Below are 26,303 nucleotides of genomic sequence, written 5' to 3'. Positions count from 1 at the left end.
TTGTCTCCTTCTGCTGGAACACTGACTTCTTTCATTTAATGCCTGCAGACTATAAAAGAGAACCCAACCCAAAAAGTTTGGTTGATTAGTCTGTGGCATTCTGTTAAACTGTTGCTTATGGCGGTCTCTGTGAGCTTCTCAGCGACATTCAGCCAGCCAGGTATCCTGCCTGCAGTAGATGGAATGTGGCAATGGAACGCTGGCTGCGCGTGTCATAATAGGCTCTGAGCCTTTATATACCTGTGCACAGCAGCAGCCACCTTCAGTCTGCTGCTGGACAGCCAGCAGCAGCAGCAGCAGGAGAGGTATGTAATCAGGAGCCCTCCTGCTAAGGGTAGACAGCTGCTCGTTCCACCCCACCCCCCGCCTTAATTGGTTCTCCTCCCTTCCAACGGTGTTGAGGCGGGTGGGAACAGCAGGGGGTGAAGGTGCTGTGTTTAAAGAGGTGGAGTTATGCAGATCTAAAACGCGTGGATTGCAGCAGCAGCAAGCCGAAAAGTGCAGGCATGTAAGGGATCTAGAGGTTGACAACATGTCTTCTTAACGGGAGTCCAGGAGCTCATCTCCACAAATGGACTTTTTAGGATCCTTGGGTGGCTCCGTAGTTTGAAACCAATTCTGGTTATCGCTTCTCGGCCTTTTGGCTAAGATCAAGTGTAGTATCTGTTCTTATCAGTTTAATATCTGATACGTCCCCTATCTGGGGACCATATATTAAATGGATTTTTAGAACAGGGAGATGGAAAAAGAGCTTGCTCTGTCCACTCCACGCATTGACCTGGTATTGCAGTATCTCCAGGACCGGTGCACCCCTTCTTTAATGCAGTTTCTAAAATCAGAAAGAATTGAATTCAATGTTTTTTGTTCATTTTGCTTGTTTGTCGGATTTTGGGATGGACTCTTTGGCTCTGCTTTTCTTCTCCTCATTGGATTTTTCATGTTCAAAGTTGCAGAAGCCAGATTACAAGCTCATTTTGGTTCAACTTCAGCAACTGTGCATTGCATTGCCATGTAATGTGATGCAATGCTATCTTTCTAGCTCTCCCTTTCTACTTCCTTTTGGATAAACAGACATATTAGGCAAGCATTTTGGAGCTTTCACCTAAATAAGTACAGGTGGTGAGATAAGCTGCACAATATAATTGACCTTTCAGTATATTGTTGCACACACACCATCTATTTAGCAAATGCCCTTGTTATCAACAGCAGCCTTTTAAACTCACCCGAGCTAACAGGTATGTGCGCTGGTTACACTGCTGCGCTTAAAATTTCTTTTTTGGTTTGCTACAATGCCTTTTCTGAAACGTTGTCTCCTTCTGCTGGAACACTGACTTCTTTCATTTAATGCCTGCAGACTATAAAAGAGAACCCAACCCAAAAAGTTTGGTTGATTAGTCTGTGGCATTCTGTTAAACTGTTGCTTATGGCGGTCTCTGTGAGCTTCTCAGCGACATTCAGCCAGCCAGGTATCCTGCCTGCAGTAGATGGAATGTGGCAATGGAACGCTGGCTGCGCGTGTCATAATAGGCTCTGAGCCTTTATATACCTGTGCACAGCAGCAGCCACCTTCAGTCTGCTGCTGGACAGCCAGCAGCAGCAGCAGCAGGAGAGGTATGTAATCAGGAGCCCTCCTGCTAAGGGTAGACAGCTGCTCGTTCCACCCCACCCCCCGCCTTAATTGGTTCTCCTCCCTTCCAACGGTGTTGAGGCGGGTGGGAACAGCAGGGGGTGAAGGTGCTGTGTTTAAAGAGGTGGAGTTATGCAGATCTAAAACGCGTGGATTGCAGCAGCAGCAAGCCGAAAAGTGCAGGCATGTAAGGGATCTAGAGGTTGACAACATGTCTTCTTAACGGGAGTCCAGGAGCTCATCTCCACAAATGGACTTTTTAGGATCCTTGGGTGGCTCCGTAGTTTGAAACCAATTCTGGTTATCGCTTCTCGGCCTTTTGGCTAAGATCAAGTGTAGTATCTGTTCTTATCAGTTTAATATCTGATACGTCCCCTATCTGGGGACCATATATTAAATGGATTTTTAGAACAGGGAGATGGAAAAAGAGCTTGCTCTGTCCACTCCACGCATTGACCTGGTATTGCAGTATCTCCAGGACCGGTGCACCCCTTCTTTAATGCAGTTTCTAAAATCAGAAAGAATTGAATTCAATGTTTTTTGTTCATTTTGCTTGTTTGTCGGATTTTGGGATGGACTCTTTGGCTCTGCTTTTCTTCTCCTCATTGGATTTTTCATGTTCAAAGTTGCAGAAGCCAGATTACAAGCTCATTTTGGTTCAACTTCAGCAACTGTGCATTGCATTGCCATGTAATGTGATGCAATGCTATCTTTCTAGCTCTCCCTTTCTACTTCCTTTTGGATAAACAGACATATTAGGCAAGCATTTTGGAGCTTTCACCTAAATAACTACAGGTGGTGAGATAAGCTGCACAATATAATTGACCTTTCAGTATATTGTTGCACACACACCATCTATTTAGCAAATGCCCTTGTTATCAACAGCAGCCTTTTAAACTCACCCGAGCTAACAGGTATGTGCGCTGGTTACACTGCTGCGCTTAAAATTTCTTTTTTGGTTTGCTACAATGCCTTTTCTGAAACGTTGTCTCCTTCTGCTGGAACACTGACTTCTTTCATTTAATGCCTGCAGACTATAAAAGAGAACCCAACCCAAAAAGTTTGGTTGATTAGTCTGTGGCATTCTGTTAAACTGTTGCTTATGGCGGTCTCTGTGAGCTTCTCAGCGACATTCAGCCAGCCAGGTATCCTGCCTGCAGTAGATGGAATGTGGCAATGGAACGCTGGCTGCGCGTGTCATAATAGGCTCTGAGCCTTTATATACCTGTGCACAGCAGCAGCCACCTTCAGTCTGCTGCTGGACAGCCAGCAGCAGCAGCAGCAGGAGAGGTATGTAATCAGGAGCCCTCCTGCTAAGGGTAGACAGCTGCTCGTTCCACCCCACCCCCCGCCTTAATTGGTTCTCCTCCCTTCCAACGGTGTTGAGGCGGGTGGGAACAGCAGGGGGTGAAGGTGCTGTGTTTAAAGAGGTGGAGTTATGCAGATCTAAAACGCGTGGATTGCAGCAGCAGCAAGCCGAAAAGTGCAGGCATGTAAGGGATCTAGAGGTTGACAACATGTCTTCTTAACGGGAGTCCAGGAGCTCATCTCCACAAATGGACTTTTTAGGATCCTTGGGTGGCTCCGTAGTTTGAAACCAATTCTGGTTATCGCTTCTCGGCCTTTTGGCTAAGATCAAGTGTAGTATCTGTTCTTATCAGTTTAATATCTGATACGTCCCCTATCTGGGGACCATATATTAAATGGATTTTTAGAACAGGGAGATGGAAAAAGAGCTTGCTCTGTCCACTCCACGCATTGACCTGGTATTGCAGTATCTCCAGGACCGGTGCACCCCTTCTTTAATGCAGTTTCTAAAATCAGAAAGAATTGAATTCAATGTTTTTTGTTCATTTTGCTTGTTTGTCGGATTTTGGGATGGACTCTTTGGCTCTGCTTTTCTTCTCCTCATTGGATTTTTCATGTTCAAAGTTGCAGAAGCCAGATTACAAGCTCATTTTGGTTCAACTTCAGCAACTGTGCATTGCATTGCCATGTAATGTGATGCAATGCTATCTTTCTAGCTCTCCCTTTCTACTTCCTTTTGGATAAACAGACATATTAGGCAAGCATTTTGGAGCTTTCACCTAAATAACTACAGGTGGTGAGATAAGCTGCACAATATAATTGACCTTTCAGTATATTGTTGCACACACACCATCTATTTAGCAAATGCCCTTGTTATCAACAGCAGCCTTTTAAACTCACCCGAGCTAACAGGTATGTGCGCTGGTTACACTGCTGCGCTTAAAATTTCTTTTTTGGTTTGCTACAATGCCTTTTCTGAAACGTTGTCTCCTTCTGCTGGAACACTGACTTCTTTCATTTAATGCCTGCAGACTATAAAAGAGAACCCAACCCAAAAAGTTTGGTTGATTAGTCTGTGGCATTCTGTTAAACTGTTGCTTATGGCGGTCTCTGTGAGCTTCTCAGCGACATTCAGCCAGCCAGGTATCCTGCCTGCAGTAGATGGAATGTGGCAATGGAACGCTGGCTGCGCGTGTCATAATAGGCTCTGAGCCTTTATATACCTGTGCACAGCAGCAGCCACCTTCAGTCTGCTGCTGGACAGCCAGCAGCAGCAGCAGCAGGAGAGGTATGTAATCAGGAGCCCTCCTGCTAAGGGTAGACAGCTGCTCGTTCCACCCCACCCCCCGCCTTAATTGGTTCTCCTCCCTTCCAACGGTGTTGAGGCGGGTGGGAACAGCAGGGGGTGAAGGTGCTGTGTTTAAAGAGGTGGAGTTATGCAGATCTAAAACGCGTGGATTGCAGCAGCAGCAAGCCGAAAAGTGCAGGCATGTAAGGGATCTAGAGGTTGACAACATGTCTTCTTAACGGGAGTCCAGGAGCTCATCTCCACAAATGGACTTTTTAGGATCCTTGGGTGGCTCCGTAGTTTGAAACCAATTCTGGTTATCGCTTCTCGGCCTTTTGGCTAAGATCAAGTGTAGTATCTGTTCTTATCAGTTTAATATCTGATACGTCCCCTATCTGGGGACCATATATTAAATGGATTTTTAGAACAGGGAGATGGAAAAAGAGCTTGCTCTGTCCACTCCACGCATTGACCTGGTATTGCAGTATCTCCAGGACCGGTGCACCCCTTCTTTAATGCAGTTTCTAAAATCAGAAAGAATTGAATTCAATGTTTTTTGTTCATTTTGCTTGTTTGTCGGATTTTGGGATGGACTCTTTGGCTCTGCTTTTCTTCTCCTCATTGGATTTTTCATGTTCAAAGTTGCAGAAGCCAGATTACAAGCTCATTTTGGTTCAACTTCAGCAACTGTGCATTGCATTGCCATGTAATGTGATGCAATGCTATCTTTCTAGCTCTCCCTTTCTACTTCCTTTTGGATAAACAGACATATTAGGCAAGCATTTTGGAGCTTTCACCTAAATAACTACAGGTGGTGAGATAAGCTGCACAATATAATTGACCTTTCAGTATATTGTTGCACACACACCATCTATTTAGCAAATGCCCTTGTTATCAACAGCAGCCTTTTAAACTCACCCGAGCTAACAGGTATGTGCGCTGGTTACACTGCTGCGCTTAAAATTTCTTTTTTGGTTTGCTACAATGCCTTTTCTGAAACGTTGTCTCCTTCTGCTGGAACACTGACTTCTTTCATTTAATGCCTGCAGACTATAAAAGAGAACCCAACCCAAAAAGTTTGGTTGATTAGTCTGTGGCATTCTGTTAAACTGTTGCTTATGGCGGTCTCTGTGAGCTTCTCAGCGACATTCAGCCAGCCAGGTATCCTGCCTGCAGTAGATGGAATGTGGCAATGGAACGCTGGCTGCGCGTGTCATAATAGGCTCTGAGCCTTTATATACCTGTGCACAGCAGCAGCCACCTTCAGTCTGCTGCTGGACAGCCAGCAGCAGCAGCAGCAGGAGAGGTATGTAATCAGGAGCCCTCCTGCTAAGGGTAGACAGCTGCTCGTTCCACCCCACCCCCCGCCTTAATTGGTTCTCCTCCCTTCCAACGGTGTTGAGGCGGGTGGGAACAGCAGGGGGTGAAGGTGCTGTGTTTAAAGAGGTGGAGTTATGCAGATCTAAAACGCGTGGATTGCAGCAGCAGCAAGCCGAAAAGTGCAGGCATGTAAGGGATCTAGAGGTTGACAACATGTCTTCTTAACGGGAGTCCAGGAGCTCATCTCCACAAATGGACTTTTTAGGATCCTTGGGTGGCTCCGTAGTTTGAAACCAATTCTGGTTATCGCTTCTCGGCCTTTTGGCTAAGATCAAGTGTAGTATCTGTTCTTATCAGTTTAATATCTGATACGTCCCCTATCTGGGGACCATATATTAAATGGATTTTTAGAACAGGGAGATGGAAAAAGAGCTTGCTCTGTCCACTCCACGCATTGACCTGGTATTGCAGTATCTCCAGGACCGGTGCACCCCTTCTTTAATGCAGTTTCTAAAATCAGAAAGAATTGAATTCAATGTTTTTTGTTCATTTTGCTTGTTTGTCGGATTTTGGGATGGACTCTTTGGCTCTGCTTTTCTTCTCCTCATTGGATTTTTCATGTTCAAAGTTGCAGAAGCCAGATTACAAGCTCATTTTGGTTCAACTTCAGCAACTGTGCATTGCATTGCCATGTAATGTGATGCAATGCTATCTTTCTAGCTCTCCCTTTCTACTTCCTTTTGGATAAACAGACATATTAGGCAAGCATTTTGGAGCTTTCACCTAAATAACTACAGGTGGTGAGATAAGCTGCACAATATAATTGACCTTTCAGTATATTGTTGCACACACACCATCTATTTAGCAAATGCCCTTGTTATCAACAGCAGCCTTTTAAACTCACCCGAGCTAACAGGTATGTGCGCTGGTTACACTGCTGCGCTTAAAATTTCTTTTTTGGTTTGCTACAATGCCTTTTCTGAAACGTTGTCTCCTTCTGCTGGAACACTGACTTCTTTCATTTAATGCCTGCAGACTATAAAAGAGAACCCAACCCAAAAAGTTTGGTTGATTAGTCTGTGGCATTCTGTTAAACTGTTGCTTATGGCGGTCTCTGTGAGCTTCTCAGCGACATTCAGCCAGCCAGGTATCCTGCCTGCAGTAGATGGAATGTGGCAATGGAACGCTCGCTGCGCGTGTCATAATAGGCTCTGAGCCTTTATATACCTGTGCACAGCAGCAGCCACCTTCAGTCTGCTGCTGGACAGCCAGCAGCAGCAGCAGCAGGAGAGGTATGTAATCAGGAGCCCTCCTGCTAAGGGTAGACAGCTGCTCGTTCCACCCCACCCCCCGCCTTAATTGGTTCTCCTCCCTTCCAACGGTGTTGAGGCGGGTGGGAACAGCAGGGGGTGAAGGTGCTGTGTTTAAAGAGGTGGAGTTATGCAGATCTAAAACGCGTGGATTGCAGCAGCAGCAAGCCGAAAAGTGCAGGCATGTAAGGGATCTAGAGGTTGACAACATGTCTTCTTAACGGGAGTCCAGGAGCTCATCTCCACAAATGGACTTTTTAGGATCCTTGGGTGGCTCCGTAGTTTGAAACCAATTCTGGTTATCGCTTCTCGGCCTTTTGGCTAAGATCAAGTGTAGTATCTGTTCTTATCAGTTTAATATCTGATACGTCCCCTATCTGGGGACCATATATTAAATGGATTTTTAGAACAGGGAGATGGAAAAAGAGCTTGCTCTGTCCACTCCACGCATTGACCTGGTATTGCAGTATCTCCAGGACCGGTGCACCCCTTCTTTAATGCAGTTTCTAAAATCAGAAAGAATTGAATTCAATGTTTTTTGTTCATTTTGCTTGTTTGTCGGATTTTGGGATGGACTCTTTGGCTCTGCTTTTCTTCTCCTCATTGGATTTTTCATGTTCAAAGTTGCAGAAGCCAGATTACAAGCTCATTTTGGTTCAACTTCAGCAACTGTGCATTGCATTGCCATGTAATGTGATGCAATGCTATCTTTCTAGCTCTCCCTTTCTACTTCCTTTTGGATAAACAGACATATTAGGCAAGCATTTTGGAGCTTTCACCTAAATAACTACAGGTGGTGAGATAAGCTGCACAATATAATTGACCTTTCAGTATATTGTTGCACACACACCATCTATTTAGCAAATGCCCTTGTTATCAACAGCAGCCTTTTAAACTCACCCGAGCTAACAGGTATGTGCGCTGGTTACACTGCTGCGCTTAAAATTTCTTTTTTGGTTTGCTACAATGCCTTTTCTGAAACGTTGTCTCCTTCTGCTGGAACACTGACTTCTTTCATTTAATGCCTGCAGACTATAAAAGAGAACCCAACCCAAAAAGTTTGGTTGATTAGTCTGTGGCATTCTGTTAAACTGTTGCTTATGGCGGTCTCTGTGAGCTTCTCAGCGACATTCAGCCAGCCAGGTATCCTGCCTGCAGTAGATGGAATGTGGCAATGGAACGCTGGCTGCGCGTGTCATAATAGGCTCTGAGCCTTTATATACCTGTGCACAGCAGCAGCCACCTTCAGTCTGCTGCTGGACAGCCAGCAGCAGCAGCAGCAGGAGAGGTATGTAATCAGGAGCCCTCCTGCTAAGGGTAGACAGCTGCTCATTCCACCCCACCCCCCGCCTTAATTGGTTCTCCTCCCTTCCAACGGTGTTGAGGCGGGTGGGAACAGCAGGGGGTGAAGGTGCTGTGTTTAAAGAGGTGGAGTTATGCAGATCTAAAACGCGTGGATTGCAGCAGCAGCAAGCCGAAAAGTGCAGGCATGTAAGGGATCTAGAGGTTGACAACATGTCTTCTTAACGGGAGTCCAGGAGCTCATCTCCACAAATGGACTTTTTAGGATCCTTGGGTGGCTCCGTAGTTTGAAACCAATTCTGGTTATCGCTTCTCGGCCTTTTGGCTAAGATCAAGTGTAGTATCTGTTCTTATCAGTTTAATATCTGATACGTCCCCTATCTGGGGACCATATATTAAATGGATTTTTAGAACAGGGAGATGGAAAAAGAGCTTGCTCTGTCCACTCCACGCATTGACCTGGTATTGCAGTATCTCCAGGACCGGTGCACCCCTTCTTTAATGCAGTTTCTAAAATCAGAAAGAATTGAATTCAATGTTTTTTGTTCATTTTGCTTGTTTGTCGGATTTTGGGATGGACTCTTTGGCTCTGCTTTTCTTCTCCTCATTGGATTTTTCATGTTCAAAGTTGCAGAAGCCAGATTACAAGCTCATTTTGGTTCAACTTCAGCAACTGTGCATTGCATTGCCATGTAATGTGATGCAATGCTATCTTTCTAGCTCTCCCTTTCTACTTCCTTTTGGATAAACAGACATATTAGGCAAGCATTTTGGAGCTTTCACCTAAATAACTACAGGTGGTGAGATAAGCTGCACAATATAATTGACCTTTCAGTATATTGTTGCACACACACCATCTATTTAGCAAATGCCCTTGTTATCAACAGCAGCCTTTTAAACTCACCCGAGCTAACAGGTATGTGCGCTGGTTACACTGCTGCGCTTAAAATTTCTTTTTTGGTTTGCTACAATGCCTTTTCTGAAACGTTGTCTCCTTCTGCTGGAACACTGACTTCTTTCATTTAATGCCTGCAGACTATAAAAGAGAACCCAACCCAAAAAGTTTGGTTGATTAGTCTGTGGCATTCTGTTAAACTGTTGCTTATGGCGGTCTCTGTGAGCTTCTCAGCGACATTCAGCCAGCCAGGTATCCTGCCTGCAGTAGATGGAATGTGGCAATGGAACGCTGGCTGCGCGTGTCATAATAGGCTCTGAGCCTTTATATACCTGTGCACAGCAGCAGCCACCTTCAGTCTGCTGCTGGACAGCCAGCAGCAGCAGCAGCAGGAGAGGTATGTAATCAGGAGCCCTCCTGCTAAGGGTAGACAGCTGCTCGTTCCACCCCACCCCCCGCCTTAATTGGTTCTCCTCCCTTCCAACGGTGTTGAGGCGGGTGGGAACAGCAGGGGGTGAAGGTGCTGTGTTTAAAGAGGTGGAGTTATGCAGATCTAAAACGCGTGGATTGCAGCAGCAGCAAGCCGAAAAGTGCAGGCATGTAAGGGATCTAGAGGTTGACAACATGTCTTCTTAACGGGAGTCCAGGAGCTCATCTCCACAAATGGACTTTTTAGGATCCTTGGGTGGCTCCGTAGTTTGAAACCAATTCTGGTTATCGCTTCTCGGCCTTTTGGCTAAGATCAAGTGTAGTATCTGTTCTTATCAGTTTAATATCTGATACGTCCCCTATCTGGGGACCATATATTAAATGGATTTTTAGAACAGGGAGATGGAAAAAGAGCTTGCTCTGTCCACTCCACGCATTGACCTGGTATTGCAGTATCTCCAGGACCGGTGCACCCCTTCTTTAATGCAGTTTCTAAAATCAGAAAGAATTGAATTCAATGTTTTTTGTTCATTTTGCTTGTTTGTCGGATTTTGGGATGGACTCTTTGGCTCTGCTTTTCTTCTCCTCATTGGATTTTTCATGTTCAAAGTTGCAGAAGCCAGATTACAAGCTCATTTTGGTTCAACTTCAGCAACTGTGCATTGCATTGCCATGTAATGTGATGCAATGCTATCTTTCTAGCTCTCCCTTTCTACTTCCTTTTGGATAAACAGACATATTAGGCAAGCATTTTGGAGCTTTCACCTAAATAACTACAGGTGGTGAGATAAGCTGCACAATATAATTGACCTTTCAGTATATTGTTGCACACACACCATCTATTTAGCAAATGCCCTTGTTATCAACAGCAGCCTTTTAAACTCACCCGAGCTAACAGGTATGTGCGCTGGTTACACTGCTGCGCTTAAAATTTCTTTTTTGGTTTGCTACAATGCCTTTTCTGAAACGTTGTCTCCTTCTGCTGGAACACTGACTTCTTTCATTTAATGCCTGCAGACTATAAAAGAGAACCCAACCCAAAAAGTTTGGTTGATTAGTCTGTGGCATTCTGTTAAACTGTTGCTTATGGCGGTCTCTGTGAGCTTCTCAGCGACATTCAGCCAGCCAGGTATCCTGCCTGCAGTAGATGGAATGTGGCAATGGAACGCTGGCTGCGCGTGTCATAATAGGCTCTGAGCCTTTATATACCTGTGCACAGCAGCAGCCACCTTCAGTCTGCTGCTGGACAGCCAGCAGCAGCAGCAGCAGGAGAGGTATGTAATCAGGAGCCCTCCTGCTAAGGGTAGACAGCTGCTCGTTCCACCCCACCCCCCGCCTTAATTGGTTCTCCTCCCTTCCAACGGTGTTGAGGCGGGTGGGAACAGCAGGGGGTGAAGGTGCTGTGTTTAAAGAGGTGGAGTTATGCAGATCTAAAACGCGTGGATTGCAGCAGCAGCAAGCCGAAAAGTGCAGGCATGTAAGGGATCTAGAGGTTGACAACATGTCTTCTTAACGGGAGTCCAGGAGCTCATCTCCACAAATGGACTTTTTAGGATCCTTGGGTGGCTCCGTAGTTTGAAACCAATTCTGGTTATCGCTTCTCGGCCTTTTGGCTAAGATCAAGTGTAGTATCTGTTCTTATCAGTTTAATATCTGATACGTCCCCTATCTGGGGACCATATATTAAATGGATTTTTAGAACAGGGAGATGGAAAAAGAGCTTGCTCTGTCCACTCCACGCATTGACCTGGTATTGCAGTATCTCCAGGACCGGTGCACCCCTTCTTTAATGCAGTTTCTAAAATCAGAAAGAATTGAATTCAATGTTTTTTGTTCATTTTGCTTGTTTGTCGGATTTTGGGATGGACTCTTTGGCTCTGCTTTTCTTCTCCTCATTGGATTTTTCATGTTCAAAGTTGCAGAAGCCAGATTACAAGCTCATTTTGGTTCAACTTCAGCAACTGTGCATTGCATTGCCATGTAATGTGATGCAATGCTATCTTTCTAGCTCTCCCTTTCTACTTCCTTTTGGATAAACAGACATATTAGGCAAGCATTTTGGAGCTTTCACCTAAATAACTACAGGTGGTGAGATAAGCTGCACAATATAATTGACCTTTCAGTATATTGTTGCACACACACCATCTATTTAGCAAATGCCCTTGTTATCAACAGCAGCCTTTTAAACTCACCCGAGCTAACAGGTATGTGCGCTGGTTACACTGCTGCGCTTAAAATTTCTTTTTTGGTTTGCTACAATGCCTTTTCTGAAACGTTGTCTCCTTCTGCTGGAACACTGACTTCTTTCATTTAATGCCTGCAGACTATAAAAGAGAACCCAACCCAAAAAGTTTGGTTGATTAGTCTGTGGCATTCTGTTAAACTGTTGCTTATGGCGGTCTCTGTGAGCTTCTCAGCGACATTCAGCCAGCCAGGTATCCTGCCTGCAGTAGATGGAATGTGGCAATGGAACGCTGGCTGCGCGTGTCATAATAGGCTCTGAGCCTTTATATACCTGTGCACAGCAGCAGCCACCTTCAGTCTGCTGCTGGACAGCCAGCAGCAGCAGCAGCAGGAGAGGTATGTAATCAGGAGCCCTCCTGCTAAGGGTAGACAGCTGCTCGTTCCACCCCACCCCCCGCCTTAATTGGTTCTCCTCCCTTCCAACGGTGTTGAGGCGGGTGGGAACAGCAGGGGGTGAAGGTGCTGTGTTTAAAGAGGTGGAGTTATGCAGATCTAAAACGCGTGGATTGCAGCAGCAGCAAGCCGAAAAGTGCAGGCATGTAAGGGATCTAGAGGTTGACAACATGTCTTCTTAACGGGAGTCCAGGAGCTCATCTCCACAAATGGACTTTTTAGGATCCTTGGGTGGCTCCGTAGTTTGAAACCAATTCTGGTTATCGCTTCTCGGCCTTTTGGCTAAGATCAAGTGTAGTATCTGTTCTTATCAGTTTAATATCTGATACGTCCCCTATCTGGGGACCATATATTAAATGGATTTTTAGAACAGGGAGATGGAAAAAGAGCTTGCTCTGTCCACTCCACGCATTGACCTGGTATTGCAGTATCTCCAGGACCGGTGCACCCCTTCTTTAATGCAGTTTCTAAAATCAGAAAGAATTGAATTCAATGTTTTTTGTTCATTTTGCTTGTTTGTCGGATTTTGGGATGGACTCTTTGGCTCTGCTTTTCTTCTCCTCATTGGATTTTTCATGTTCAAAGTTGCAGAAGCCAGATTACAAGCTCATTTTGGTTCAACTTCAGCAACTGTGCATTGCATTGCCATGTAATGTGATGCAATGCTATCTTTCTAGCTCTCCCTTTCTACTTCCTTTTGGATAAACAGACATATTAGGCAAGCATTTTGGAGCTTTCACCTAAATAACTACAGGTGGTGAGATAAGCTGCACAATATAATTGACCTTTCAGTATATTGTTGCACACACACCATCTATTTAGCAAATGCCCTTGTTATCAACAGCAGCCTTTTAAACTCACCCGAGCTAACAGGTATGTGCGCTGGTTACACTGCTGCGCTTAAAATTTCTTTTTTGGTTTGCTACAATGCCTTTTCTGAAACGTTGTCTCCTTCTGCTGGAACACTGACTTCTTTCATTTAATGCCTGCAGACTATAAAAGAGAACCCAACCCAAAAAGTTTGGTTGATTAGTCTGTGGCATTCTGTTAAACTGTTGCTTATGGCGGTCTCTGTGAGCTTCTCAGCGACATTCAGCCAGCCAGGTATCCTGCCTGCAGTAGATGGAATGTGGCAATGGAACGCTGGCTGCGCGTGTCATAATAGGCTCTGAGCCTTTATATAACTGTGCACAGCAGCAGCCACCTTCAGTCTGCTGCTGGACAGCCAGCAGCAGCAGCAGCAGGAGAGGTATGTAATCAGGAGCCCTCCTGCTAAGGGTAGACAGCTGCTCGTTCCACCCCACCCCCCGCCTTAATTGGTTCTCCTCCCTTCCAACGGTGTTGAGGCGGGTGGGAACAGCAGGGGGTGAAGGTGCTGTGTTTAAAGAGGTGGAGTTATGCAGATCTAAAACGCGTGGATTGCAGCAGCAGCAAGCCGAAAAGTGCAGGCATGTAAGGGATCTAGAGGTTGACAACATGTCTTCTTAACGGGAGTCCAGGAGCTCATCTCCACAAATGGACTTTTTAGGATCCTTGGGTGGCTCCGTAGTTTGAAACCAATTCTGGTTATCGCTTCTCGGCCTTTTGGCTAAGATCAAGTGTAGTATCTGTTCTTATCAGTTTAATATCTGATACGTCCCCTATCTGGGGACCATATATTAAATGGATTTTTAGAACAGGGAGATGGAAAAAGAGCTTGCTCTGTCCACTCCACGCATTGACCTGGTATTGCAGTATCTCCAGGACCGGTGCACCCCTTCTTTAATGCAGTTTCTAAAATCAGAAAGAATTGAATTCAATGTTTTTTGTTCATTTTGCTTGTTTGTCGGATTTTGGGATGGACTCTTTGGCTCTGCTTTTCTTCTCCTCATTGGATTTTTCATGTTCAAAGTTGCAGAAGCCAGATTACAAGCTCATTTTGGTTCAACTTCAGCAACTGTGCATTGCATTGCCATGTAATGTGATGCAATGCTATCTTTCTAGCTCTCCCTTTCTACTTCCTTTTGGATAAACAGACATATTAGGCAAGCATTTTGGAGCTTTCACCTAAATAACTACAGGTGGTGAGATAAGCTGCACAATATAATTGACCTTTCAGTATATTGTTGCACACACACCATCTATTTAGCAAATGCCCTTGTTATCAACAGCAGCCTTTTAAACTCACCCGAGCTAACAGGTATGTGCGCTGGTTACACTGCTGCGCTTAAAATTTCTTTTTTGGTTTGCTACAATGCCTTTTCTGAAACGTTGTCTCCTTCTGCTGGAACACTGACTTCTTTCATTTAATGCCTGCAGACTATAAAAGAGAACCCAACCCAAAAAGTTTGGTTGATTAGTCTGTGGCATTCTGTTAAACTGTTGCTTATGGCGGTCTCTGTGAGCTTCTCAGCGACATTCAGCCAGCCAGGTATCCTGCCTGCAGTAGATGGAATGTGGCAATGGAACGCTGGCTGCGCGTGTCATAATAGGCTCTGAGCCTTTATATACCTGTGCACAGCAGCAGCCACCTTCAGTCTGCTGCTGGACAGCCAGCAGCAGCAGCAGCAGGAGAGGTATGTAATCAGGAGCCCTCCTGCTAAGGGTAGACAGCTGCTCGTTCCACCCCACCCCCCGCCTTAATTGGTTCTCCTCCCTTCCAACGGTGTTGAGGCGGGTGGGAACAGCAGGGGGTGAAGGTGCTGTGTTTAAAGAGGTGGAGTTATGCAGATCTAAAACGCGTGGATTGCAGCAGCAGCAAGCCGAAAAGTGCAGGCATGTAAGGGATCTAGAGGTTGACAACATGTCTTCTTAACGGGAGTCCAGGAGCTCATCTCCACAAATGGACTTTTTAGGATCCTTGGGTGGCTCCGTAGTTTGAAACCAATTCTGGTTATCGCTTCTCGGCCTTTTGGCTAAGATCAAGTGTAGTATCTGTTCTTATCAGTTTAATATCTGATACGTCCCCTATCTGGGGACCATATATTAAATGGATTTTTAGAACAGGGAGATGGAAAAAGAACTTGCTCTGTCCACTCCACGCATTGACCTGGTATTGCAGTATCTCCAGGACCGGTGCACCCCTTCTTTAATGCAGTTTCTAAAATCAGAAAGAATTGAATTCAATGTTTTTTGTTCATTTTGCTTGTTTGTCGGATTTTGGGATGGACTCTTTGGCTCTGCTTTTCTTCTCCTCATTGGATTTTTCATGTTCAAAGTTGCAGAAGCCAGATTACAAGCTCATTTTGGTTCAACTTCAGCAACTGTGCATTGCATTGCCATGTAATGTGATGCAATGCTATCTTTCTAGCTCTCCCTTTCTACTTCCTTTTGGATAAACAGACATATTAGGCAAGCATTTTGGAGCTTTCACCTAAATAACTACAGGTGGTGAGATAAGCTGCACAATATAATTGACCTTTCAGTATATTGTTGCACACACACCATCTATTTAGCAAATGCCCTTGTTATCAACAGCAGCCTTTTAAACTCACCCGAGCTAACAGGTATGTGCGCTGGTTACACTGCTGCGCTTAAAATTTCTTTTTTGGTTTGCTACAATGCCTTTTCTGAAACGTTGTCTCCTTCTGCTGGAACACTGACTTCTTTCATTTAATGCCTGCAGACTATAAAAGAGAACCCAACCCAAAAAGTTTGGTTGATTAGTCTGTGGCATTCTGTTAAACTGTTGCTTATGGCGGTCTCTGTGAGCTTCTCAGCGACATTCAGCCAGCCAGGTATCCTGCCTGCAGTAGATGGAATGTGGCAATGGAACGCTGGCTGCGCGTGTCATAATAGGCTCTGAGCCTTTATATACCTGTGCACAGCAGCAGCCACCTTCAGTCTGCTGCTGGACAGCCAGCAGCAGCAGCAGCAGGAGAGGTATGTAATCAGGAGCCCTCCTGCTAAGGGTAGACAGCTGCTCGTTCCACCCCACCCCCCGCCTTAATTGGTTCTCCTCCCTTCCAACGGTGTTGAGGCGGGTGGGAACAGCAGGGGGTGAAGGTGCTGTGTTTAAAGAGGTGGAGTTATGCAGATCTAAAACGCGTGGATTGCAGCAGCAGCAAGCCGAAAAGTGCAGGCATGTAAGGGATCTAGAGGTTGACAACATGTCTTCTTAACGGGAGTCCAGGAGCTCATCTCCACAAATGGACTTTTTAGGATCCTTGGGTGGCTCCGTAGTTTGAAACCAATTCTGGTTATCGCTTCTCGGCCTTTTGGCTAAGATCAAGTGTAGTATCTGTTCTTATCAGTTTAATATCTGATACGTCCCCTATCTGGGGACCATATATTAAATGGATTTTTAGAACAGGGAGATGGAAAAAGAGCTTGCTCTGTCCACTCCACGCATTGACCTGGTATTGCAGTATCTCCAGGACCGGTGCACCCCTTCTTTAATGCAGTTTCTAAAATCAGAAAGAATTGAATTCAATGTTTTTTGTTCATTTTGCTTGTTTGTCGGATTTTGGGATGGACTCTTTGGCTCTGCTTTTCTTCTCCTCATTGGATTTTTCATGTTCAAAGTTGCAGAAGCCAGATTACAAGCTCATTTTGGTTCAACTTCAGCAACTGTGCATTGCATTGCCATGTAATGTGATGCAATGCTATCTTTCTAGCTCTCCCTTTCTACTTCCTTTTGGATAAACAGACATATTAGGCAAGCATTTTGGAGCTTTCACCTAAATAACTACAGGTGGTGAGATAAGCTGCACAATATAATTGACCTTTCAGTATATTGTTGCACACACACCATCTATTTAGCAAATGCCCTTGTTATCAACAGCAGCCTTTTAAATTCACCCGAGCTAACAGGTATGTGCGCTGGTTACACTGCTGCGCTTAAAATTTCTTTTTTGGTTTGCTACAATGCCTTTTCTGAAACGTTGTCTCCTTCTGCTGGAACACTGACTTCTTTCATTTAATGCCTGCAGACTATAAAAGAGAACCCAACCCAAAAAGTTTGGTTGATTAGTCTGTGGCATTCTGTTAAACTGTTGCTTATGGCGGTCTCTGTGAGCTTCTCAGCGACATTCAGCCAGCCAGGTATCCTGCCTGCAGTAGATGGAATGTGGCAATGGAACGCTGGCTGCGCGTGTCATAATAGGCTCTGAGCCTTTATATACCTGTGCACAGCAGCAGCCACCTTCAGTCTGCTGCTGGACAGCCAGCAGCAGCAGCAGCAGGAGAGGTATGTAATCAGGAGCCCTCCTGCTAAGGGTAGACAGCTGCTCGTTCCACCCCACCCCCCGCCTTAATTGGTTCTCCTCCCTTCCAACGGTGTTGAGGCGGGTGGGAACAGCAGGGGGTGAAGGTGCTGTGTTTAAAGAGGTGGAGTTATGCAGATCTAAAACGCGTGGATTGCAGCAGCAGCAAGCCGAAAAGTGCAGGCATGTAAGGGATCTAGAGGTTGACAACATGTCTTCTTAACGGGAGTCCAGGAGCTCATCTCCACAAATGGACTTTTTAGGATCCTTGGGTGGCTCCGTAGTTTGAAACCAATTCTGGTTATCGCTTCTCGGCCTTTTGGCTAAGATCAAGTGTAGTATCTGTTCTTATCAGTTTAATATCTGATACGTCCCCTATCTGGGGACCATATATTAAATGGATTTTTAGAACAGGGAGATGGAAAAAGAGCTTGCTCTGTCCACTCCACGCATTGACCTGGTATTGCAGTATCTCCAGGACCGGTGCACCCCTTCTTTAATGCAGTTTCTAAAATCAGAAAGAATTGAATTCAATGTTTTTTGTTCATTTTGCTTGTTTGTCGGATTTTGGGATGGACTCTTTGGCTCTGCTTTTCTTCTCCTCATTGGATTTTTCATGTTCAAAGTTGCAGAAGCCAGATTACAAGCTCATTTTGGTTCAACTTCAGCAACTGTGCATTGCATTGCCATGTAATGTGATGCAATGCTATCTTTCTAGCTCTCCCTTTCTACTTCCTTTTGGATAAACAGACATATTAGGCAAGCATTTTGGAGCTTTCACCTAAATAACTACAGGTGGTGAGATAAGCTGCACAATATAATTGACCTTTCAGTATATTGTTGCACACACACCATCTATTTAGCAAATGCCCTTGTTATCAACAGCAGCCTTTTAAACTCACCCGAGCTAACAGGTATGTGCGCTGGTTACACTGCTGCGCTTAAAATTTCTTTTTTGGTTTGCTACAATGCCTTTTCTGAAACGTTGTCTCCTTCTGCTGGAACACTGACTTCTTTCATTTAATGCCTGCAGACTATAAAAGAGAACCCAACCCAAAAAGTTTGGTTGATTAGTCTGTGGCATTCTGTTAAACTGTTGCTTATGGCGGTCTCTGTGAGCTTCTCAGCGACATTCAGCCAGCCAGGTATCCTGCCTGCAGTAGATGGAATGTGGCAATGGAACGCTGGCTGCGCATGTCATAATAGGCTCTGAGCCTTTATATACCTGTGCACAGCAGCAGCCACCTTCAGTCTGCTGCTGGACAGCCAGCAGCAGCAGCAGCAGGAGAGGTATGTAATCAGGAGCCCTCCTGCTAAGGGTAGACAGCTGCTCGTTCCACCCCACCCCCCGCCTTAATTGGTTCTCCTCCCTTCCAACGGTGTTGAGGCGGGTGGGAACAGCAGGGGGTGAAGGTGCTGTGTTTAAAGAGGTGGAGTTATGCAGATCTAAAACGCGTGGATTGCAGCAGCAGCAAGCCGAAAAGTGCAGGCATGTAAGGGATCTAGAGGTTGACAACATGTCTTCTTAACGGGAGTCCAGGAGCTCATCTCCACAAATGGACTTTTTAGGATCCTTGGGTGGCTCCGTAGTTTGAAACCAATTCTGGTTATCGCTTCTCGGCCTTTTGGCTAAGATCAAGTGTAGTATCTGTTCTTATCAGTTTAATATCTGATACGTCCCCTATCTGGGGACCATATATTAAATGGATTTTTAGAACAGGGAGATGGAAAAAGAGCTTGCTCTGTCCACTCCACGCATTGACCTGGTATTGCAGTATCTCCAGGACCGGTGCACCCCTTCTTTAATGCAGTTTCTAAAATCAGAAAGAATTGAATTCAATGTTTTTTGTTCATTTTGCTTGTTTGTCGGATTTTGGGATGGACTCTTTGGCTCTGCTTTTCTTCTCCTCATTGGATTTTTCATGTTCAAAGTTGCAGAAGCCAGATTACAAGCTCATTTTGGTTCAACTTCAGCAACTGTGCATTGCATTGCCATGTAATGTGATGCAATGCTATCTTTCTAGCTCTCCCTTTCTACTTCCTTTTGGATAAACAGACATATTAGGCAAGCATTTTGGAGCTTTCACCTAAATAACTACAGGTGGTGAGATAAGCTGCACAATATAATTGACCTTTCAGTATATTGTTGCACACACACCATCTATTTAGCAAATGCCCTTGTTATCAACAGCAGCCTTTTAAACTCACCCGAGCTAACAGGTATGTGCGCTGGTTACACTGCTGCGCTTAAAATTTCTTTTTTGGTTTGCTACAATGCCTTTTCTGAAACGTTGTCTCCTTCTGCTGGAACACTGACTTCTTTCATTTAATGCCTGCAGACTATAAAAGAGAACCCAACCCAAAAAGTTTGGTTGATTAGTCTGTGGCATTCTGTTAAACTGTTGCTTATGGCGGTCTCTGTGAGCTTCTCAGCGACATTCAGCCAGCCAGGTATCCTGCCTGCAGTAGATGGAATGTGGCAATGGAACGCTGGCTGCGCGTGTCATAATAGGCTCTGAGCCTTTATATACCTGTGCACAGCAGCAGCCACCTTCAGTCTGCTGCTGGACAGCCAGCAGCAGCAGCAGCAGGAGAGGTATGTAATCAGGAGCCCTCCTGCTAAGGGTAGACAGCTGCTCGTTCCACCCCACCCCCCGCCTTAATTGGTTCTCCTCCCTTCCAACGGTGTTGAGGCGGGTGGGAACAGCAGGGGGTGAAGGTGCTGTGTTTAAAGAGGTGGAGTTATGCAGATCTAAAACGCGTGGATTGCAGCAGCAGCAAGCCGAAAAGTGCAGGCATGTAAGGGATCTAGAGGTTGACAACATGTCTTCTTAACGGGAGTCCAGGAGCTCATCTCCACAAATGGACTTTTTAGGATCCTTGGGTGGCTCCGTAGTTTGAAACCAATTCTGGTTATCGCTTCTCGGCCTTTTGGCTAAGATCAAGTGTAGTATCTGTTCTTATCAGTTTAATATCTGATACGTCCCCTATCTGGGGACCATATATTAAATGGATTTTTAGAACAGGGAGATGGAAAAAGAGCTTGCTCTGTCCACTCCACGCATTGACCTGGTATTGCAGTATCTCCAGGACCGGTGCACCCCTTCTTTAATGCAGTTTCTAAAATCAGAAAGAATTGAATTCAATGTTTTTTGTTCATTTTGCTTGTTTGTCGGATTTTGGGATGGACTCTTTGGCTCTGCTTTTCTTCTCCTCATTGGATTTTTCATGTTCAAAGTTGCAGAAGCCAGATTACAAGCTCATTTTGGTTCAACTTCAGCAACTGTGCATTGCATTGCCATGTAATGTGATGCAATGCTATCTTTCTAGCTCTCCCTTTCTACTTCCTTTTGGATAAACAGACATATTAGGCAAGCATTTTGGAGCTTTCACCTAAATAACTACAGGTGGTGAGATAAGCTGCACAATATAATTGACCTTTCAGTATATTGTTGCACACACACCATCTATTTAGCAAATGCCCTTGTTATCAACAGCAGCCTTTTAAACTCACCCGAGCTAACAGGTATGTGCGCTGGTTACACTGCTGCGCTTAAAATTTCTTTTTTGGTTTGCTACAATGCCTTTTCTGAAACGTTGTCTCCTTCTGCTGGAACACTGACTTCTTTCATTTAATGCCTGCAGACTATAAAAGAGAACCCAACCCAAAAAGTTTGGTTGATTAGTCTGTGGCATTCTGTTAAACTGTTGCTTATGGCGGTCTCTGTGAGCTTCTCAGCGACATTCAGCCAGCCAGGTATCCTGCCTGCAGTAGATGGAATGTGGCAATGGAACGCTGGCTGCGCGTGTCATAATAGGCTCTGAGCCTTTATATACCTGTGCACAGCAGCAGCCACCTTCAGTCTGCTGCTGGACAGCCAGCAGCAGCAGCAGCAGGAGAGGTATGTAATCAGGAGCCCTCCTGCTAAGGGTAGACAGCTGCTCGTTCCACCCCACCCCCCGCCTTAATTGGTTCTCCTCCCTTCCAACGGTGTTGAGGCGGGTGGGAACAGCAGGGGGTGAAGGTGCTGTGTTTAAAGAGGTGGAGTTATGCAGATCTAAAACGCGTGGATTGCAGCAGCAGCAAGCCGAAAAGTGCAGGCATGTAAGGGATCTAGAGGTTGACAACATGTCTTCTTAACGGGAGTCCAGGAGCTCATCTCCACAAATGGACTTTTTAGGATCCTTGGGTGGCTCCGTAGTTTGAAACCAATTCTGGTTATCGCTTCTCGGCCTTTTGGCTAAGATCAAGTGTAGTATCTGTTCTTATCAGTTTAATATCTGATACGTCCCCTATCTGGGGACCATATATTAAATGGATTTTTAGAACAGGGAGATGGAAAAAGAGCTTGCTCTGTCCACTCCACGCATTGACCTGGTATTGCAGTATCTCCAGGACCGGTGCACCCCTTCTTTAATGCAGTTTCTAAAATCAGAAAGAATTGAATTCAATGTTTTTTGTTCATTTTGCTTGTTTGTCGGATTTTGGGATGGACTCTTTGGCTCTGCTTTTCTTCTCCTCATTGGATTTTTCATGTTCAAAGTTGCAGAAGCCAGATTACAAGCTCATTTTGGTTCAACTTCAGCAACTGTGCATTGCATTGCCATGTAATGTGATGCAATGCTATCTTTCTAGCTCTCCCTTTCTACTTCCTTTTGGATAAACAGACATATTAGGCAAGCATTTTGGAGCTTTCACCTAAATAACTACAGGTGGTGAGATAAGCTGCACAATATAATTGACCTTTCAGTATATTGTTGCACACACACCATCTATTTAGCAAATGCCCTTGTTATCAACAGCAGCCTTTTAAACTCACCCGAGCTAACAGGTATGTGCGCTGGTTACACTGCTGCGCTTAAAATTTCTTTTTTGGTTTGCTACAATGCCTTTTCTGAAACGTTGTCTCCTTCTGCTGGAACACTGACTTCTTTCATTTAATGCCTGCAGACTATAAAAGAGAACCCAACCCAAAAAGTTTGGTTGATTAGTCTGTGGCATTCTGTTAAACTGTTGCTTATGGCGGTCTCTGTGAGCTTCTCAGCGACATTCAGCCAGCCAGGTATCCTGCCTGCAGTAGATGGAATGTGGCAATGGAACGCTGGCTGCGCGTGTCATAATAGGCTCTGAGCCTTTATATACCTGTGCACAGCAGCAGCCACCTTCAGTCTGCTGCTGGACAGCCAGCAGCAGCAGCAGCAGGAGAGGTATGTAATCAGGAGCCCTCCTGCTAAGGGTAGACAGCTGCTCGTTCCACCCCACCCCCCGCCTTAATTGGTTCTCCTCCCTTCCAACGGTGTTGAGGCGGGTGGGAACAGCAGGGGGTGAAGGTGCTGTGTTTAAAGAGGTGGAGTTATGCAGATCTAAAACGCGTGGATTGCAGCAGCAGCAAGCCGAAAAGTGCAGGCATGTAAGGGATCTAGAGGTTGACAACATGTCTTCTTAACGGGAGTCCAGGAGCTCATCTCCACAAATGGACTTTTTAGGATCCTTGGGTGGCTCCGTAGTTTGAAACCAATTCTGGTTATCGCTTCTCGGCCTTTTGGCTAAGATCAAGTGTAGTATCTGTTCTTATCAGTTTAATATCTGATACGTCCCCTATCTGGGGACCATATATTAAATGGATTTTTAGAACAGGGAGATGGAAAAAGAGCTTGCTCTGTCCACTCCACGCATTGACCTGGTATTGCAGTATCTCCAGGACCGGTGCACCCCTTCTTTAATGCAGTTTCTAAAATCAGAAAGAATTGAATTCAATGTTTTTTGTTCATTTTGCTTGTTTGTCGGATTTTGGGATGGACTCTTTGGCTCTGCTTTTCTTCTCCTCATTGGATTTTTCATGTTCAAAGTTGCAGAAGCCAGATTACAAGCTCATTTTGGTTCAACTTCAGCAACTGTGCATTGCATTGCCATGTAATGTGATGCAATGCTATCTTTCTAGCTCTCCCTTTCTACTTCCTTTTGGATAAACAGACATATTAGGCAAGCATTTTGGAGCTTTCACCTAAATAACTACAGGTGGTGAGATAAGCTGCACAATATAATTGACCTTTCAGTATATTGTTGCACACACACCATCTATTTAGCAAATGCCCTTGTTATCAACAGCAGCCTTTTAAACTCACCCGAGCTAACAGGTATGTGCGCTGGTTACACTGCTGCGCTTAAAATTTCTTTTTTGGTTTGCTACAATGCCTTTTCTGAAACGTTGTCTCCTTCTGCTGGAACACTGACTTCTTTCATTTAATGCCTGCAGACTATAAAAGAGAACCCAACCCAAAAAGTTTGGTTGATTAGTCTGTGGCATTCTGTTAAACTGTTGCTTATGGCGGTCTCTGTGAGCTTCTCAGCGACATTCAGCCAGCCAGGTATCCTGCCTGCAGTAGATGGAATGTGGCAATGGAACGCTGGCTGCGCGTGTCATAATAGGCTCTGAGCCTTTATATACCTGTGCACAGCAGCAGCCACCTTCAGTCTGCTGCTGGACAGCCAGCAGCAGCAGCAGCAGGAGAGGTATGTAATCAGGAGCCCTCCTGCTAAGGGTAGACAGCTGCTCGTTCCACCCCACCCCCCGCCTTAATTGGTTCTCCTCCCTTCCAACGGTGTTGAGGCGGGTGGGAACAGCAGGGGGTGAAGGTGCTGTGTTTAAAGAGGTGGAGTTATGCAGATCTAAAACGCGTGGATTGCAGCAGCAGCAAGCCGAAAAGTGCAGGCATGTAAGGGATCTAGAGGTTGACAACATGTCTTCTTAACGGGAGTCCAGGAGCTCATCTCCACAAATGGACTTTTTAGGATCCTTGGGTGGCTCCGTAGTTTGAAACCAATTCTGGTTATCGCTTCTCGGCCTTTTGGCTAAGATCAAGTGTAGTATCTGTTCTTATCAGTTTAATATCTGATACGTCCCCTATCTGGGGACCATATATTAAATGGATTTTTAGAACAGGGAGATGGAAAAAGAGCTTGCTCTGTCCACTCCACGCATTGACCTGGTATTGCAGTATCTCCAGGACCGGTGCACCCCTTCTTTAATGCAGTTTCTAAAATCAGAAAGAATTGAATTCAATGTTTTTTGTTCATTTTGCTTGTTTGTCGGATTTTGGGATGGACTCTTTGGCTCTGCTTTTCTTCTCCTCATTGGATTTTTCATGTTCAAAGTTGCAGAAGCCAGATTACAAGCTCATTTTGGTTCAACTTCAGCAACTGTGCATTGCATTGCCATGTAATGTGATGCAATGCTATCTTTCTAGCTCTCCCTTTCTACTTCCTTTTGGATAAACAGACATATTAGGCAAGCATTTTGGAGCTTTCACCTAAATAACTACAGGTGGTGAGATAAGCTGCACAATATAATTGACCTTTCAGTATATTGTTGCACACACACCATCTATTTAGCAAATGCCCTTGTTATCAACAGCAGCCTTTTAAACTCACCCGAGCTAACAGGTATGTGCGCTGGTTACACTGCTGCGCTTAAAATTTCTTTTTTGGTTTGCTACAATGCCTTTTCTGAAACGTTGTCTCCTTCTGCTGGAACACTGACTTCTTTCATTTAATGCCTGCAGACTATAAAAGAGAACCCAACCCAAAAAGTTTGGTTGATTAGTCTGTGGCATTCTGTTAAACTGTTGCTTATGGCGGTCTCTGTGAGCTTCTCAGCGACATTCAGCCAGCCAGGTATCCTGCCTGCAGTAGATGGAATGTGGCAATGGAACGCTGGCTGCGCGTGTCATAATAGGCTCTGAGCCTTTATATACCTGTGCACAGCAGCAGCCACCTTCAGTCTGCTGCTGGACAGCCAGCAGCAGCAGCAGCAGGAGAGGTATGTAATCAGGAGCCCTCCTGCTAAGGGTAGACAGCTGCTCGTTCCACCCCACCCCCCGCCTTAATTGGTTCTCCTCCCTTCCAACGGTGTTGAGGCGGGTGGGAACAGCAGGGGGTGAAGGTGCTGTGTTTAAAGAGGTGGAGTTATGCAGATCTAAAACGCGTGGATTGCAGCAGCAGCAAGCCGAAAAGTGCAGGCATGTAAGGGATCTAGAGGTTGACAACATGTCTTCTTAACGGGAGTCCAGGAGCTCATCTCCACAAATGGACTTTTTAGGATCCTTGGGTGGCTCCGTAGTTTGAAACCAATTCTGGTTATCGCTTCTCGGCCTTTTGGCTAAGATCAAGTGTAGTATCTGTTCTTATCAGTTTAATATCTGATACGTCCCCTATCTGGGGACCATATATTAAATGGATTTTTAGAACAGGGAGATGGAAAAAGAGCTTGCTCTGTCCACTCCACGCATTGACCTGGTATTGCAGTATCTCCAGGACCGGTGCACCCCTTCTTTAATGCAGTTTCTAAAATCAGAAAGAATTGAATTCAATGTTTTTTGTTCATTTTGCTTGTTTGTCGGATTTTGGGATGGACTCTTTGGCTCTGCTTTTCTTCTCCTCATTGGATTTTTCATGTTCAAAGTTGCAGAAGCCAGATTACAAGCTCATTTTGGTTCAACTTCAGCAACTGTGCATTGCATTGCCATGTAATGTGATGCAATGCTATCTTTCTAGCTCTCCCTTTCTACTTCCTTTTGGATAAACAGACATATTAGGCAAGCATTTTGGAGCTTTCACCTAAATAACTACAGGTGGTGAGATAAGCTGCACAATATAATTGACCTTTCAGTATATTGTTGCACACACACCATCTATTTAGCAAATGCCCTTGTTATCAACAGCAGCCTTTTAAACTCACCCGAGCTAACAGGTATGTGCGCTGGTTACACTGCTGCGCTTAAAATTTCTTTTTTGGTTTGCTACAATGCCTTTTCTGAAACGTTGTCTCCTTCTGCTGGAACACTGACTTCTTTCATTTAATGCCTGCAGACTATAAAAGAGAACCCAACCCAAAAAGTTTGGTTGATTAGTCTGTGGCATTCTGTTAAACTGTTGCTTATGGCGGTCTCTGTGAGCTTCTCAGCGACATTCAGCCAGCCAGGTATCCTGCCTGCAGTAGATGGA

At 45.1% G+C, this 26,303-nt stretch overlaps 20 non-coding genes across 20 annotated transcripts; all 20 read left to right on the top strand.

The window, feature by feature from the left end:
* Nucleotides 1-624: 624 nt before the first annotated feature.
* Nucleotides 625-815, top strand: LOC141247480 (U2 spliceosomal RNA). The gene has a single exon (XR_012310940.1). It is a non-coding gene; the product is annotated as a U2 spliceosomal RNA (small nuclear RNA).
* Nucleotides 816-1,930: 1,115 nt separating this feature from the next.
* On the top strand, nt 1,931-2,121 carry LOC141247479 (U2 spliceosomal RNA). Its single transcript, XR_012310939.1, has one exon. It is a non-coding gene; the product is annotated as a U2 spliceosomal RNA (small nuclear RNA).
* Nucleotides 2,122-3,236: 1,115 nt separating this feature from the next.
* LOC141247478 (U2 spliceosomal RNA) lies at nt 3,237-3,427 on the top strand. Its single transcript, XR_012310938.1, has one exon. It is a non-coding gene; the product is annotated as a U2 spliceosomal RNA (small nuclear RNA).
* A 1,115-nt stretch (nt 3,428-4,542) lies between these two features.
* Nucleotides 4,543-4,733, top strand: LOC141247477 (U2 spliceosomal RNA). The gene has a single exon (XR_012310937.1). It is a non-coding gene; the product is annotated as a U2 spliceosomal RNA (small nuclear RNA).
* Nucleotides 4,734-5,848: 1,115 nt separating this feature from the next.
* LOC141247476 (U2 spliceosomal RNA) lies at nt 5,849-6,039 on the top strand. Its single transcript, XR_012310936.1, has one exon. It is a non-coding gene; the product is annotated as a U2 spliceosomal RNA (small nuclear RNA).
* Nucleotides 6,040-7,154: 1,115 nt separating this feature from the next.
* LOC141247475 (U2 spliceosomal RNA) lies at nt 7,155-7,345 on the top strand. The gene has a single exon (XR_012310935.1). It is a non-coding gene; the product is annotated as a U2 spliceosomal RNA (small nuclear RNA).
* Nucleotides 7,346-8,460: 1,115 nt separating this feature from the next.
* Nucleotides 8,461-8,651, top strand: LOC141247474 (U2 spliceosomal RNA). Its single transcript, XR_012310934.1, has one exon. It is a non-coding gene; the product is annotated as a U2 spliceosomal RNA (small nuclear RNA).
* Nucleotides 8,652-9,766: 1,115 nt separating this feature from the next.
* Nucleotides 9,767-9,957, top strand: LOC141247473 (U2 spliceosomal RNA). Its single transcript, XR_012310933.1, has one exon. It is a non-coding gene; the product is annotated as a U2 spliceosomal RNA (small nuclear RNA).
* A 1,115-nt stretch (nt 9,958-11,072) lies between these two features.
* LOC141247472 (U2 spliceosomal RNA) lies at nt 11,073-11,263 on the top strand. Its single transcript, XR_012310932.1, has one exon. It is a non-coding gene; the product is annotated as a U2 spliceosomal RNA (small nuclear RNA).
* Nucleotides 11,264-12,378: 1,115 nt separating this feature from the next.
* Nucleotides 12,379-12,569, top strand: LOC141247471 (U2 spliceosomal RNA). The gene has a single exon (XR_012310931.1). It is a non-coding gene; the product is annotated as a U2 spliceosomal RNA (small nuclear RNA).
* Nucleotides 12,570-13,684: 1,115 nt separating this feature from the next.
* Nucleotides 13,685-13,875, top strand: LOC141247469 (U2 spliceosomal RNA). The gene has a single exon (XR_012310929.1). It is a non-coding gene; the product is annotated as a U2 spliceosomal RNA (small nuclear RNA).
* A 1,115-nt stretch (nt 13,876-14,990) lies between these two features.
* LOC141247435 (U2 spliceosomal RNA) lies at nt 14,991-15,181 on the top strand. The gene has a single exon (XR_012310897.1). It is a non-coding gene; the product is annotated as a U2 spliceosomal RNA (small nuclear RNA).
* Nucleotides 15,182-16,296: 1,115 nt separating this feature from the next.
* On the top strand, nt 16,297-16,487 carry LOC141247468 (U2 spliceosomal RNA). The gene has a single exon (XR_012310928.1). It is a non-coding gene; the product is annotated as a U2 spliceosomal RNA (small nuclear RNA).
* A 1,115-nt stretch (nt 16,488-17,602) lies between these two features.
* Nucleotides 17,603-17,793, top strand: LOC141247467 (U2 spliceosomal RNA). The gene has a single exon (XR_012310927.1). It is a non-coding gene; the product is annotated as a U2 spliceosomal RNA (small nuclear RNA).
* Nucleotides 17,794-18,908: 1,115 nt separating this feature from the next.
* LOC141247466 (U2 spliceosomal RNA) lies at nt 18,909-19,099 on the top strand. Its single transcript, XR_012310926.1, has one exon. It is a non-coding gene; the product is annotated as a U2 spliceosomal RNA (small nuclear RNA).
* Nucleotides 19,100-20,214: 1,115 nt separating this feature from the next.
* Nucleotides 20,215-20,405, top strand: LOC141247465 (U2 spliceosomal RNA). Its single transcript, XR_012310925.1, has one exon. It is a non-coding gene; the product is annotated as a U2 spliceosomal RNA (small nuclear RNA).
* A 1,115-nt stretch (nt 20,406-21,520) lies between these two features.
* Nucleotides 21,521-21,711, top strand: LOC141247463 (U2 spliceosomal RNA). Its single transcript, XR_012310924.1, has one exon. It is a non-coding gene; the product is annotated as a U2 spliceosomal RNA (small nuclear RNA).
* A 1,115-nt stretch (nt 21,712-22,826) lies between these two features.
* Nucleotides 22,827-23,017, top strand: LOC141247462 (U2 spliceosomal RNA). The gene has a single exon (XR_012310923.1). It is a non-coding gene; the product is annotated as a U2 spliceosomal RNA (small nuclear RNA).
* Nucleotides 23,018-24,132: 1,115 nt separating this feature from the next.
* Nucleotides 24,133-24,323, top strand: LOC141247461 (U2 spliceosomal RNA). Its single transcript, XR_012310922.1, has one exon. It is a non-coding gene; the product is annotated as a U2 spliceosomal RNA (small nuclear RNA).
* A 1,115-nt stretch (nt 24,324-25,438) lies between these two features.
* On the top strand, nt 25,439-25,629 carry LOC141247460 (U2 spliceosomal RNA). The gene has a single exon (XR_012310921.1). It is a non-coding gene; the product is annotated as a U2 spliceosomal RNA (small nuclear RNA).
* Nucleotides 25,630-26,303: the final 674 nt, after the last annotated feature.

The sequence above is a fragment of the Phyllobates terribilis genome, unplaced genomic scaffold (genome assembly GCF_046119375.1).
Source record: "Phyllobates terribilis strain yellow unplaced genomic scaffold, ASM4611937v1 Scaffold_2981__1_contigs__length_96159, whole genome shotgun sequence".
Classification (NCBI taxonomy): Eukaryota; Metazoa; Chordata; class Amphibia; order Anura; family Dendrobatidae; genus Phyllobates; species Phyllobates terribilis.
The sequence above is the reverse complement of the archived record's forward strand: the minus strand, read 5'-3'. Positions and strand labels throughout refer to the sequence as shown.